Here is a 15,248-nt window from a genome sequence, read left to right as displayed (position 1 = left end):
TCTCTCTCTCTATAGCCAATATTCCTCGTAATGTTTCACTGCACTTTGTTAAATTCTCTCTCTCTAGCCAATATTCCTCGTAATGTTTCACTGCACTTTGTTAAATTCTCTCTCTCTCTCTCTCTCTCTCTCTCTCTCTCTCTCTCTCTCTCTCTCTCTCTCTCTCTCTCTCTCTCTCTGATCTAGCCAGTATTTCTCGTAATATTTCATCATACTGTAGTTTGTTAAATTCTCTCTCTTATAATACCAGGTTCAAAGACGTGATATAAACCATATGAAAGTCATAAATGACTTTTACAGTAGAATTGGTACGTAAAAGTGTTTGAAATGATGGATTGGTGTTATTTAAACTGAACACCGCTCAAAGTATGGCTATAGGTAAATTACTCGGAGCTAATGTGAGAGAGCTTTAAGGAAAATGTATTTAAATGAAGGCCAATATAAACAATTGCAAAACCGTTTGAGCACAAACTCTGCTTAATTATAATTAAACCGTCTAAAAAGATCACCCCAAATTGAAGAATATAGATAAAAATTAGCCGTTAAAAATACATGAAATATACGTGTTTAGAAGAAATGGCTTAAAAATAGCTCTATGCCCTTATGAATATCGGTAAGAAATGGTCTTTCAGAAAGAGTAGAAAAAACCGGGGCGGGGCCTGGTGTTGGCCGCTTGCGTAACCGTACTTCTAAATTACGTCATCAAGGTGAACGTAGTAGAAGAGTATGAGTTAGTGACGTAATAGTATTTCACAAGTCAAAGATGTAACGTCATAGGTGATGACGTAAGTACTCTTGTATAAGCAGCATGTAAAATTATAGAGGAAATAAAAACTATGAATTAATCGGACAGTCTTTTATTTAAATCCCAAAATAATTTGAAAGGTAATCAAAATGAAAAGCAAAATTTTTTTTGCCCCTCGGAGCCAGCATTGCAATGCCCCGAAGGAGGGAATGCCCCCAGCAGAAGGTATACAGCCAGCCGGTTACCAACTCTGAAGTGACCCCAAGGGCTCAAGTTTTTAAGCCGACAGCTTGTTGGCCGAGATGGGAAAAACCTTACATATGCTTCCCTTGTGCTTTCCAAGATGTCCAGCTTTTCTATGCTACTAGTGAGGAATATTATAGACTTTCAAATGTCAAAGAGAACCTTTAAGTACAGAAAATCCAAGATGGCTGTGGTCAAGTTACCACTGAGACGAGCCTTAGCTTATGTTCGCTTTTAAGACTGTGATTTCGTACTTGGGCAAATGCTTAATTAAGAGTATTATCTACTGAAACATGGCGTACAAAACCGTAGACATGCATCGCCAGAATTTCGTTACAGAAGCATAATGGCCAAGAAATTCAGTCCAGTTCCTCTATGGATAACTTAGAGAGATATCTACGGGTTGTAAACATACACTCTGCCATTCTGTTTTCCGTTTTCGTTGAGGTCTCGAAACCAAGTAGTTTTCTAACGTCTTAACTAGAAAGTGAGTCTTTTGTCAACCCTCATAGAAAACCGAGCAAGAACAAGAAGCAGACGCTTACATAAATATCTCTCGAACGTCAGAGCCATCTGTCACTGACTTTGTATCTGACAAAATCTTACTTTGAAAGCTGTAGAGGATAATTTACTCATAATTATTAATTTATATGGTTACTTTAACCTTATTTAAAGAGATATCTATACAGAAAATTGACCTCATTCTTTTCAATATGTGGTGGACTGAAATAACTTGGTACATTTTGAGGGTATTACAGAACCTGTTAATCTGGCATCTTCCAGCATTTTGATGTGACGATATAAAAATGCCAATACTGGTGGCAAAACCGGAGCTTTGTCGTGCTCATAACGATGTTACAAACAGACTTCAATTTTGCTACAAATATCGCCATTTTGATATCAAATCTGACAGCAAAACACTAAAATGTCAGAAATTAAGCTCCAGTGACAACCCCCCATCCGATGCAGAAATGCTCTATAGTAATGACTTCAAATTCCTTGGTTATTTTTCATAGTAGTCTCATTTAGCTGAACTTTTTAAAGCTGAAATTGGTCATTAACAGTTACTATACTATCATTAGATCTCGCTCCTTCAAATACCCTTGCATAATTAACTTATTCTATGTACATCTGATGACAGTGCGATGAACTGAAGCTCGTAGAACACTAGGCTCCTCAAACAGAGGGTCATATTTTTGATCAACGAAATCATTGAAAAAGTTTCAGCTTGACAAAACTCATAAAATGGGCAGGGTTACAGAAATTACAGTAATTGACTCTGAACAATTATTTTCACAGCATTTTTTACCGATTAATTTTGATTCTTCAAAATCATATTTTTGCTGCACTCGTGTTTCAAGCTATATAGTTGTTTACGCTATATTTTAAATGAAGAAATTGGCTGTAATCTAAACGATTTTGATTAGCTTATTAACACTGTATGCACCAAAAGTTTTAACTATTTAGAGCTAAGTTTGTTAATTTTCAATTCAATTAACTAATTTAAAACTTTTCCAAGTACTATACTTTGGTGCTATTTTCAGTTTACATCATAATTTCGTCCACAAGACATATTTGTAAAATATGGAATATTCATTTATATTCTCAGGTGTCTTTCTTAACAAGAGGAGTGCAGGAATTTAACAAATAAACGGAACAAAAGCATACAAGATTTATTTTTACAAAATTACAAGTGATCCTCCAGTCTATGTTGCAACAGCAACAGTTAATTACATCAAGACACATACAGACTCTCCAAAAGCAGACAAGTGACCCAAATGCCTTCGTGGAACACCTCCAAAAACCGCTTCGTCTTGTGGTCCGACACTATTCAATGTAAGTGATTGAGTCCGGTAAATGGTCGGAGACGTGCAAAGCTACTATCCTCCTGCCCCGTTCTTCCTCCCCCAGCAGGACAGCAGGTCGGACTAACGTCAACCTTCACTCTACACGTGGAACACCGGGCCAATTTTGGTTCTGTGTGATACATCTTACAAAAATCCATCACATTGCCAGGTAATTAGGAGTTAAGTCCAGGACTTGATTTGAACATAGCTTCGAGTGTTTTGAAGTTAGGCTGTCTTAAAATCTTTTCAGTTTCGAGTTTTTTTTTACAAGTTTTTGAAAGGAATTTTTTTACTGATCACCTGAAAAGGGCTGCACGACAAATCATAAGTTCATATTGATCACCAAATACTGAACAAGAAAACATTATGTTCCTCACTACAACTGGCCGCACGTTAAAATTACTGTTTACATACTCTAGAGAACTGGGCTAAAAGACACCAAGAACTGCAACTTTGTACTGATCCACCAGTACACGACCACAGAACAATAGATATTGCCTTTTAAACGAGTACTGTGTAGGAGAAACTTCAAAGGAAAATTTACAATTTTTAATTTCGACGTCATCCCTCAAGACTTGACTACAAAATGCTAATACTAAACTACTGACAAACCAAGTTTCAATAAATGTTTGTTTGATGCTCTGGATCTTGTCCTTTTAACTTAATTCTTCGATAACAATTGCAAACCTGTGGAAGACCTTTATAATGATAATGCAATTTTGCGCGATTCTTTTATGTCTTATCAGTTTTGCCAATTTTTGCCGGTTAGTTCAGATAGAATTATCGATGCTCATTCCTTCGGTAACAATTGCAAACCCGTGGAAGACCTTTATAAAGATAATGCAATTTTGCACGATTCTTTTATATGTCTTATCAGTTTTGCCAATTTTTGCCGGTTGGTTCAAATAGAATTATCGATGCTCATTCGCGTTCCAGTCACTAATTGTGCATTTCCCAGGTTACTGAACTCCTAATTCTTGATTATGACTCAACTCGATTTAAAAAATATTTATGCCGTGAACTTGATTTAAAAAAATATCCCAGATACTGAAACTCTGCTGTTGAGAGTACTATTAGGCAAAATCCACTCTGAAAATGACAGAATTTCTTAGCAAAAAGCTTTCCTCAAATAACAAATTCTGGCCAAAAAACTCTCCATAACTGACACTTTCTAGACTAAAAGCTAACTTACACACTTTGTAGGCAAAGATCTGTTGAACCGACTCGACCGAGACAAAAAAAAAAAAAAAAAAAATCATACTCTAGGTAAAAATAATTTCTTGCCTAAAAACTGAGAAACAAGCACTTTCCATTGATTAATCAAAACTACACTTTTTGTCACAAAAGATTTTCCCAAACTAATAAACTCTGAGCCAACAGAAAAACACATTGGCAAAAAACTCTACAAAAGTCGTAAAGGGGCATTTTTGTGGATAGAAAAACTTGTAAACCAACTGACTAATAATTTCCAGACAAAACAAAACTTCATCCAAACTAATACAGGGACGAGGACAATGAGCAGAGAGAGAGAAAAAAGCACTTCCACCTAACATACTTTCAGGGCAAAAATATCTCCCAAACAAAACACTCTCTAGGAAAAAAAACCTCCGCTGAATTGACACAACTTTCATGCAAAAATCTCTTCCAGAGAGAGACTTTTTAGGCAAGACTTCTCCCAAACATATGCACTTTCCAGGTAAAAAACTCTTTCGAACTGACACATTTCTTTGGCAAAACTCTGAGAATAAAACTCACGAGATATGAATAATTTTAAGCTAATAACCTATAAATCCTAAGATTAACTACCAGCCTAATAGACCTTCTAACCAAAAACTTTCCCACCCCAGAAAAATTCTGTGCAGGAAAAATCACAGGTTAACAGAATTTCTTGGCAAAAACACAAAGGAATTCACTTTACAGACAAAAATACATCCACCAGACCTTTTAGTCAAAGGAATCACAAATTAACAGACATTCTAACCGGAAAAAATTGCAAACGGACAAACACTTTTTAATTAAAACATCTAAGAAAACATACTTTCTACCTCTATAAAATGCGAACTACCAAGAATCTAAGGCCAAAAAGACAGAAAAAAATTTTCCAGCAAGAATAGTAACTAAAATACTTCCAATGAAATACGCAAAAACACAGACTTTTCAGTAAAAACAAAATCAGAATTCTCGAGGCTAACAGACTTCGTGAAGGCAAACCTGCTACAGTTAACAGACTTCCTGACTTCCTAAAGGAAAGTAAGAGAAACAGACAGGCACTGAATTAAACTGAATGTAGAATTTAGGCCAAAGGCCAAGCACTGGGCCCTATGAGGTCATTCCGCGCTGAAACGGAAATTGACCGTAAAAGGTTTGAAAGGTGTAACAGGAGGAAAATCTCGCAGTTGCACTGTGAATCAACTGTTAGGAGAGGGTGGAAAGTAAGAGAATATGAAAGGAGGTACAGTAAAAAGAAAGAAAGGGGTTGCAGCTAGGGGCCGAAGGCACGCTGCAAAGAACCTTAAGTAATGCCTACAGTGCACCGCATGAGGTGCACTAACGGTACTACCCCACCTACGGGATAGACGGACATTGGACATAAAATTATGTTACAAATTATCAGAATGACTTTAGGTAGAATATATTTCACAAACTAGTGTACATTCTAAGCCCAAAAGTATTACAAACCGAGAGACCTCCGGAACACAGAAGTTTAGAAAGCAGACCTTCCTAAAGCAAACTACCATGAACAATCAAACTTTATCAAACTATATTTCACAGATTAATTGACTTTCAGAAATCAAAAGTATCGCACAACACAAACTTCCTTAATGCAAAACTGTCACAGGAAACGTTATGAATGCAAAATACCAAAAGTAACCTTCCAAAACCTCAGACCAAGAAATGCGAAAGTATCACAGACTAACAGACTTTCTAAACCCAAAACTATCATAAACTAACAGACTTTCTAAACCCAGAACTATTATAAACAAACAGACTTTCTAAACCCAAAACTATCATAAACTAACAGACTTTCTAAACCCAGAACTATTATAAACAAACAGACTTTCTAAACCCAGAGCTGTCATGAACTAACAGACTTTCTAAACCAAAATCTAGCAAGAACAAAGATTTCCTGAATCCCACTTTATCTTGAACCAACATTTTTTCTGAACCCTAGACTTGTTTCAAACTCCTGCAAACTTATCCGATGCTTTAAACTTTGTATCCTATACCTGGACAATACTAACGATGGTGAATCGTGAACTTTGTCATCGTGCACTAAGAAGGCAATCGCAAATTACCACAAGCAATGCTTGGAGCCCTATTTACAATAACGTACACAAATTGAATCTCAGACTAGACATCACAAACTCTGCTGTTGAGAACAATGAATTCAGTGCTCCAATGTCATGAATTAACTCCTGAACACTGAAATCCACTATCAACTCATTTACGAATATTATAATCCATTGTCACTAAATGATTTCTGAAACCAAATTTCACAGTCACCAACGAATTGCCAAATAAAAGATCCACTGTCTTCTAGAAATCGCTGAGTGCCAAATCCTCTGTTAACACCTGACATCCGACTGCCAAAACCACTGTCACCAAGTAACAGCTGAATACCAGATAATCACAAACAAATACTTCCTAAATTCCCAACAATGCAATAAAAAACTAGTCCAGTCCGTATTTCATATTCCACTGTCTTAAACACTCTAAGAGTCTTTTATCACAAGGCAATACTGACCAAATGAAAAAGTCCCATCATGAGGATCTTAACAATCACAAGCTATAGAGTATCAAGCTTTCCTGTGAACCAAAGTTCACTATCATGAACTAAAATCACATTAATCACAACCTCTTATCATTAATGCTTAGGTAAACCAGGCTTATTTTAACAATACCCTATCTACACCAAACTTCAACCTTTAGTTTCTCTTTTACAATACTCTGCTCTCGTAAATAACACCTCGAATTGTAAAGTATCACGAGCAAGGACTTGATTAAAACACAAGCCACAATCTTGAAAATATACGTATTGAATCCTATATTGCATATACTGTCACCTTTGACCTTTATAACAACACTCAGGAAGATCAAATCCTGAAAAGCCTCAACATTAATCCCCTGACATCTGGGAAGGTTAATGAAAAACAATGTAAAAACTTGTTAAATTTCTAACCTACATCATGAACAGAGTAAAAAATCAAGTTATCCAAGACCAGGTATATTAACTGTAAAAGAAGTTGACTGTCTAACGACTTCTAAAGGCATCACAACACAGTAAGTCCTGCCAAGACAGTTCTGGAGCTATGAAAATGTTACACCAGTTATACATCTAAATATCCACAAAGCAATTAAATCAAATTTCGTATCACAAATTCTCCCAAAACAGTACCATTATTATTTAAGCGCCTCACATCAGGGACATGTATCTCCAATTCTTAAAACCAACACAAAGCTTGGTAAACCAGTACAACACTTTCATCGTCGACAAACCTTCAACCTGTGGACACCTGACGTCAATTACCCATCGTAAACTGAAGTAAACATTCCAAAAATCTACATTAAAGGTTTCTGAAACTTCCGTAAGAAGTGGCAAGCAGCTCCTCCAAAGCATTTAATTCATCTTAATCTTACCAAACTTTTAAATTGAATACTTCCATATCAAGTAAGCCTTCCATGAAAGGGTAACCTAAAAATGAGGAGTTTCCTCATTTCGTTAAAGAGAAGAACAAATGCTGTTCGGAAATTCATCTTTTGCAATCACTGAAGTCTGGATATAATCTCACACAGCCTCTAAATCCCAGCATCCCTTTTTGTAAGGTATCTGGTGATAGCATAATAACCTTTCTAGTATATGGAAGACCACATTATTACACATTACACTTAACTTCCATCAAAATTCCCCTTATTAACACACACTCGATTTTGTTCAATTAACTGACGAAATGAAGTTGCGCAAGGTTTCTCACACAGATTCCAAAAATGACCTTCGTGATATTTATCCTTTCTTTATTTCAAGTACACGAATAAAATATCAGGCCTGAAACGAGAAGGTATTTGAGCCCCAAGCTGGTACCCCCTTCTGGAAAGACGGCATGTGTCCGAAATATAATTAAAAGTTTTGTCATTAGCGTGACCAAAAGGATAACTCTTAACTTTGCTAGTGTTCTGATAAGATTTACTTTACATTCTTAAAGACAACTTTTAGCTTTATAAATGTCTTGAAACTTTATATCTCTTAAGACATCTGGCAGGATATAAATTATATTCAACACTTAAAAAAATCTTGTGAAACATTTTCATGCAAATCACTTTAAGACACCAGCATGTGATACAGTTAAACCTAACATCAGTAAAAATGCAAATCCCGCCCAAGAAAATAAATTCTCTAATCTTGGTCAATGATGCTTTACAAGTTGAAATTATTCCATTCCAAAACTTATATGAACTTCGCCAGGAATCTAATCATTAATTTATAAGTAAAATGGGACAATACTGAATAAAGAATTTCCCGGAAATGAGAACTTCTCTTTGAAAATAATCGAAGCACTTGAAGTCATGCACTGAGTACTTTTGCAATTTTAGTTGTTTATCCTTGATAAAAATAAATTAATCTATAAATTTCTCTGGAGACAGATAAAATTCTCCCTATCCACGAATTTTTACAAGTAAATTTATACACAGATCAAAGAAATTTTGTAACAAGACGTTGGTTTAGAAAACCGACAACAGAATGTCAAAATGTCTGAAAATCATAGATTTTCTTGCAAGTTATCCATAGAAAAATGTATTTTTTTTTTTGTCCATTACGCATCGTTCGATACAAAATTCTGGCATTAAAAATCTCCTGGCTCAATACACCATGTCAAAACTACATCCCCAACAAGCATTTGCTTACGTAAAAATACAGCTATATGAGTAAATAGGCCAAGGCTGATCTTAGTAGTAATCTTAACAAACTGGACTTCCTGTACATAAACGTTCTCCTTTGATATTTAAATGGTTTAACATTCTCATTTGTGGCATAGAAAATTGGAACATCTGAGAAACCACAAGGGAAGTATATAAGGCTTCCCATCTCCGCAATCAGCTACTGTCAGCTTAGAAAACTTGGGTCCTTTGAGTCGACTTCAAAGTTGGTAACCGACTGGCTGTATACCTCCTGCTGGGGGCATTCCCTCCTTCGGGGCACTGCAACGCTGACCCCAAGGAGTCCTTTATTTCAAGTCTTTCCAGTCAACAATATTTCCAGTTTCCTATTAAAACAGTATATACATACATTATATTTACATACATACATACATATACAGTACATATACATACATATATATATATAATATATAATACATATATATATATATATATATATATATATATATATATATATATATATATATATATATATATATATATATATATATATATTGAGGACTTCTGTACTTCAACTTACACGTTGTAATGAGCAACAGTTCTTAGATTTCTTGAAACTGTTCAAGTTTGCAAATAAATCTTTATTTTTGACAGACTGTGCTCTTGTTCTCACTCTGTACACAAGTGCTAAAAAAGCTTCCCTTCTCAAATATTAGGATAAGATGAAACGCCAAACACAATCACACAACAAAATATGAACTAAAAATGGTGACAAAAAACTCTAGAATTCACTTATGAATATGGTGACAAAACAAAGCATCTTTACGTACATCCAAAGGTTTACCTGAGCTTTATACCTAATAATCTAATGCTCAAATATATATTACTAAGGTATAACTGAACACCTATAAGTATTTTAAGAGTGTGTTTAGACTAGAATTTTAAGTGTGAAAATGGTATGAATGAGGTACTTAATCCATGTGTCTGGAAGTGATGGCAAAAACTCCTTGGTGTGTAATTTAAATGTGTAGTTTAAGTGTGTGTTTTTGAGTAAGACTCTAAAGTGTGTCTGGGAGTAGAGCAAAAACTACTTAGTGTGTAGTTTAAAGTGTATCCTTAGAGTAAGAACGTAAGTATGAAAATGGTAAGAATGACCTACTTAATCCCTGTGTTTGGAGTGAAAGCAGAAACTCCTTGGCGTGTAATTTAAGTGTGTGTTTAGAGTAAGAGTGTAAGTGTGATGGTAAGAGTGAGGTACTTAATCCCAGTATCCGGAAGTTATGGCAAAAACACCTTGGTGTGTGTGTGTGTGTTCCTTCAGTAAAGGGTGATGTTTTAAAAATTGTAAGGCGTACTGTACATGGCAGCTTGGGAAAACTATACTGATTCTTCAGAAAACCATGTAAAGATTTCGTCAAGGCACAAAATGTGTAGACGTGCTTCAGTAAAACATACAGAGAGAGAGAGAGAGAGAGAGAGAGAGAAGAAAATTCTCCAAAGTAAAAGCATGTGGATTTGATTACAGTATAGAACATGCAGGGTTTCTTCTGTTATGTGTTCTAATAATCAACCCTGCTTCTACAGTGCAGAAAGACTGTGATTCTGGAGTTTCCAAGTTGTGTTATAAATTTAGTGTTTCTGTGTAACAGCTTTAACAGGAGACTGAAGAAACGCCCTTCAGTGTGTAGTGTGTGATTTAAAGTTCACATAAAGGGAAGCCTAGTCAGAATGGAAGGTTGAAGGGAATTAGCAAGAATATCATCTTAGTTACTGATACGATTTTACAAATTTATCCTATTCTGAAGCTAATAACTGCAAAAAATGTTATCACTAAAGATCCCTGCAAACGTAGGCCACTGGGGAAAATTTAGTACAGTTATACGTAACTGTGAGTCTCCATATTCAAAGTTTATCTAACCTAGACTGCAATGTACAAATTTATACAGTTATACGTAACTGCGAGTCTCCATATTCAAAGTTTATCTAACCTAGACTGCAATGTACAAATTTAGTGCAGTTATACGTAACTGTGTCTCCATATTCAAAGTTTATCTAACCTACACTACAATGTACAAATTTAGTACAGTTATACGTAACTGTGAGTCTCCATATTCAAAGTTTATCTAACCTAGACTGCAATGTACACACTGTTCCACAAACAAGGAGACAATGGATACTGATCAAATTATCTCGATTTTTTGTTATGCTAAAAAATAACTAAGGAGCTTATAAGGTTGTCTCGCTAAAACTAGGTGAGAACTGAGCATCAAGCTGAAATACAGAAGTCCTTGTACAAAAATCAATACAGAATTTAGTATTACAATAATTTTCCCAAATACAAATTTTGGAGCCCAATTTTTAACAATAACATTTAACTGAACCTTAATCTGATCAAATTACTGAACTTCAATGGGAATTATATGAAACATATTAACACCACCTAAAAAATTGATTGTTATCTTAACCTAAAAATCTCCACATTTCAAGACACTGTTGCACTTGAAATTCGAAAATCTTCAAAAACCTACGACTCAAAAAATAATAAATAAATAAATAAATAAATGTGAGTTTCTCAAACAATTTACGTCAATGAAACCTCAGGCGTCTACATGTTGTTAAAATTTAACTACATACAGACAATTTCCGAACTGACTTCGTTCCAAAGCTGAGACAGAACTCTTCTGTCAAGGTTTCATTTCTGATAACTATTCATAGGGCAAGTATACTCATAACAACAATCTCCCTGACTATCAAATATCTTCCTTTACTCTCCACCCCTTTAGCATTCTGTACTTTGCTATTCAACTTCTTTAACAACCTCCTTACAATTTACAATGTTCATGGAAAATCAGTCCGTTTGTGAGAAAATGACAAGGAAAGAGAGGTGTGACTTGCTTGTCTCCCAAAACAGGTTAAAAGTAGTAGTTAACAAAACTGCAACTCTCCTACTAGCTAAAGTCCACTAAGAAATGAATTTCCTTTTCATAGTAAGGGCCTGGGAAATATTCAGTGCTCCAGTGAAAATATCACTGACTAATTCTCAAGATGATTTTGATCTGCCCAGGAAGTCTACTGTATTTATCAATGTAACATTAAAGCGAATAAGACCTTCTCATGACTGAGAATGCTTTTCAATTCATATACTGAAAATATCTTTGTCAAACCCCACTTCAAAGAGCACTTTCGAATTTACTTATTCATATACCTGAGCGAGCACTGTTAACGATATCTAACCTTATATAAAATAATGCTATATAATTTTCAGCAAAAACCAATATCCACAAGTAACGCATTCAATGAGACTCAATCATTTACCTAAAATACCATTGCTATAAATCTGAGTTTGCTTATCACATCCTTTACCTACAATACATTTGAAAACAATACAAAACTTCCCTCAACGTAACACTTTCAATTCGGAACCTTCACATGCCACCAGTGTCTTGAAATATAGAGATACCATGACAATAATGCTCTTCATAAGTAGTTACAGTATTAACTTTTAATTGGTGTATGTTTAATGTCAAGCAGATGCATTATTTTCATGGCAAGCTTTATACAAAATTCATAAATTCAGAGAGTAGGCCTACTGTCAAATCACTTGAAAGAATAACAAGTTCTTTATGCCATAATGTTTCAGATAAAACTAATATACTAAATTCTAAAATATCTCTTATCTTAACAGTGAAAACGCCCAAATGTTTAAGTAAAATTACCAATACATACGGAACATGACCGTAACGCAAGACCTCAAAACTATTATAAATTTACTTCCAGAGGAACTCTGATATAAATCAGCAATTGAAACAAACTATGGATGGAGGCTATAAGGAGTATATAAAAAGCTAAACTACAAGTCCCTACTAAGTTAGCTAGTTTAAGAGTAAAATGACAGAAATTTAAACTTCAGTCGAAAATGTTACCTATTCTGTAAAGGTTAATATCTCACAGGTTTGATTCCACAATGCTATTCCTGAGTATTCTGATCAACAAGAAGATATTCCATAAAATCTGCAAAACCGATTCTTTCTAACTAATGAACATTTTTGCTATTGATAGTTTTTGAACTTCCGGAAAATGACTGAAAATAAAACCATAACCTATACTACTGTAGTAATCTCACGTGACCTTCATACCCAGACAAGTGTGCATTGAACAATGACCTACTAGATACTGCAAATCAAAACAATACGTTGATGAAAAAAACGATCCTTAGACTTACGTGACTTATCGATATATTTAAAATATAGCCATGAGTATCTTAGCTGATATTACGTTAAGCACTTCACGTTTAATATTATGTTGCCTGAAGCATTCTTAACTACATAGATGATGAAACTGATAAAGGATGATCGAGAACCACCGGAGCTTACGTAAAAAAAAAAACTAATATGTCAGCTATTAATCTAATAGAATAAGAAAACAGAATTACATATGTATCCGGATACGTGTCATTATGTTGCCTGAAGCATTCTTAACTACCTGATAGATGATACGAAACTAATAAGAATTAAAGGTAATGTGTCGTGAAACCACCGGAGCTTTACGTAAAAAAAAATGTAACCTGAAGTATGTCAGCTATCTAATCTAATATGAATAAGAAAACAGAATTACATATGTATCCGGATACAATGAGCTACCGAAAATATTTATCAAGAAACAGTGAACCAATAGCAGATTTAGATAATAAAAGATATATCCTGAATCACCTCGTACAACAAAGACTCCCTTGGCTCCTATTTAGAAATCACAAGAAGCAGAGCTGACCTTTACTCGGTATTGGGTCAACAGGAACCGTAATAACCCTGATCAACTAACACTTTTCTCATGATTATAAAATTGACACTCAGTCAACAAATACAAAATTGTTCTCATTATGTGAAAAGATGACTTGTTAGCATTTACGATAAAGGAGCCATTTTTTCTTCTTCATTCAGGCCCTTTATACAATTTTGATAAGAATAAAATGTAGGTGTCTCGGAGGAGTTGAGGATCTTCTTAACAGCAGTTTTTTTTTTTTTTTTTTTTGTGGAGTCCTAAGGTGAGACTGGAGTCTAATCAACTTGTCCCATCTACTCTTGCGGGCTGCAGCAGACCCTTTCCTGAGGAGATGAGGAAGAAGTTAATGAATTCATGTCACATTGGGAACTTTTGGCTTACAAGGTATTAATATAAAAGATTATTCTTTATAGCCGGGCCCCATGCATCCTATACCTAAACTTCGTTTACTACAAGGGGCACAGATTGGACATCATCTTTCTTAGACATTTTAGTTTTGTCAATACATCTTCATGAAATGAAATTTTGATTTAGATACAGCTGCAGTAACTGAAAATTGGATTGCAAAGTAAATTTTCCTAAGAAGAAGCTTCTCAGTGTGAGTTTCAATTAGCAAATTACAATTAATATTTCCATATCTTAATAAAATATTGTCATCATCATTATTGCTCTTTGGCCTGGCTACAACATTTATAAGACAAAATATTAAAATTTTCAAATAATCTAGGAAGATTGTTCTGCACAAACAATGTCCCGCCTCTCCCCAATTTGTCTTTATCACCCATCTACTCTCATAGTTGGCTCAATTATTTTCAGAAAAGAGCCATTTATTGCTGTCACTAACTGCATTTCGCATACCATTTTCTTTAATAGACTAAAATTGTCCATAATTACCATTTATTGGCAGAAAAAACTTAATTAGTCTTACAGAACATGAAGGCACCATAATACCAACATTTTTTAAATTTAAAAGTCATGAATCCTATGTGAAGTAAAATGCAGTCACTCGGTATTAAGATCAAAAGTATATCCAGTGTTTTCCCCAATTTTTCTGAAAATTTGGCCATAAACCTTTTACTTTTAGCTTGTACTGTATAGTGCATTACATCTTTTATTTTATACCAAGAGTCTGAACAATCAGATCTTACATTTTTTTCCCATACCAAGAGTCTGAACAATCACATCTTAATCAATCATTTGGTCATGGAGTATTTTATAGCAGCAATATCAGTACAACCTTTTGTCACTAATCTTTTGTCCAGATATATCAATACTGAAGTGAAAAATGTGGTAATCTATTACATCGAGTTGAAAACTCTTAATTTAACTACAACACTTTAAAAAACGATTTGACACTTTAGAAGTGAGACAATGTTGCCCTGAATATCAAAGATAGCTCAGAAATAAATTGGTCCTGACTATCTCAGTAAAACTCCCCTCAAATCACAAGTAATTAAGTAATGAAGTAGTTCTGACTCACAATTTAGTAAAACATACCCTGAATATCAACCAGCAATACTGTAATGTATTTATAACACTTCAGAGTAAAGCATTATAGGCAATCTACTTACAATGCTGTCCTTGTTCCCTAATTCAGTAAAATTTAACTGGACATTAATTTTTACAGTCCAAAAGGTATTCCTGTAATAACGTAGTCTCGACTCTTTGATGAAGTATAAATGCACTGGACATAAGGCAGTGCAGATATAATACTCTTAATTCAGCGGAAAAATAATGTGGTCCTGTTTCTTAATTCGGTA

The sequence above is a fragment of the Macrobrachium rosenbergii genome, chromosome 55 (assembly GCF_040412425.1).
Source record: "Macrobrachium rosenbergii isolate ZJJX-2024 chromosome 55, ASM4041242v1, whole genome shotgun sequence".
NCBI classification, from domain to species: domain Eukaryota; kingdom Metazoa; phylum Arthropoda; class Malacostraca; order Decapoda; family Palaemonidae; genus Macrobrachium; species Macrobrachium rosenbergii.
The sequence above is the reverse complement of the archived record's forward strand: the minus strand, read 5'-3'. Positions refer to the sequence as shown.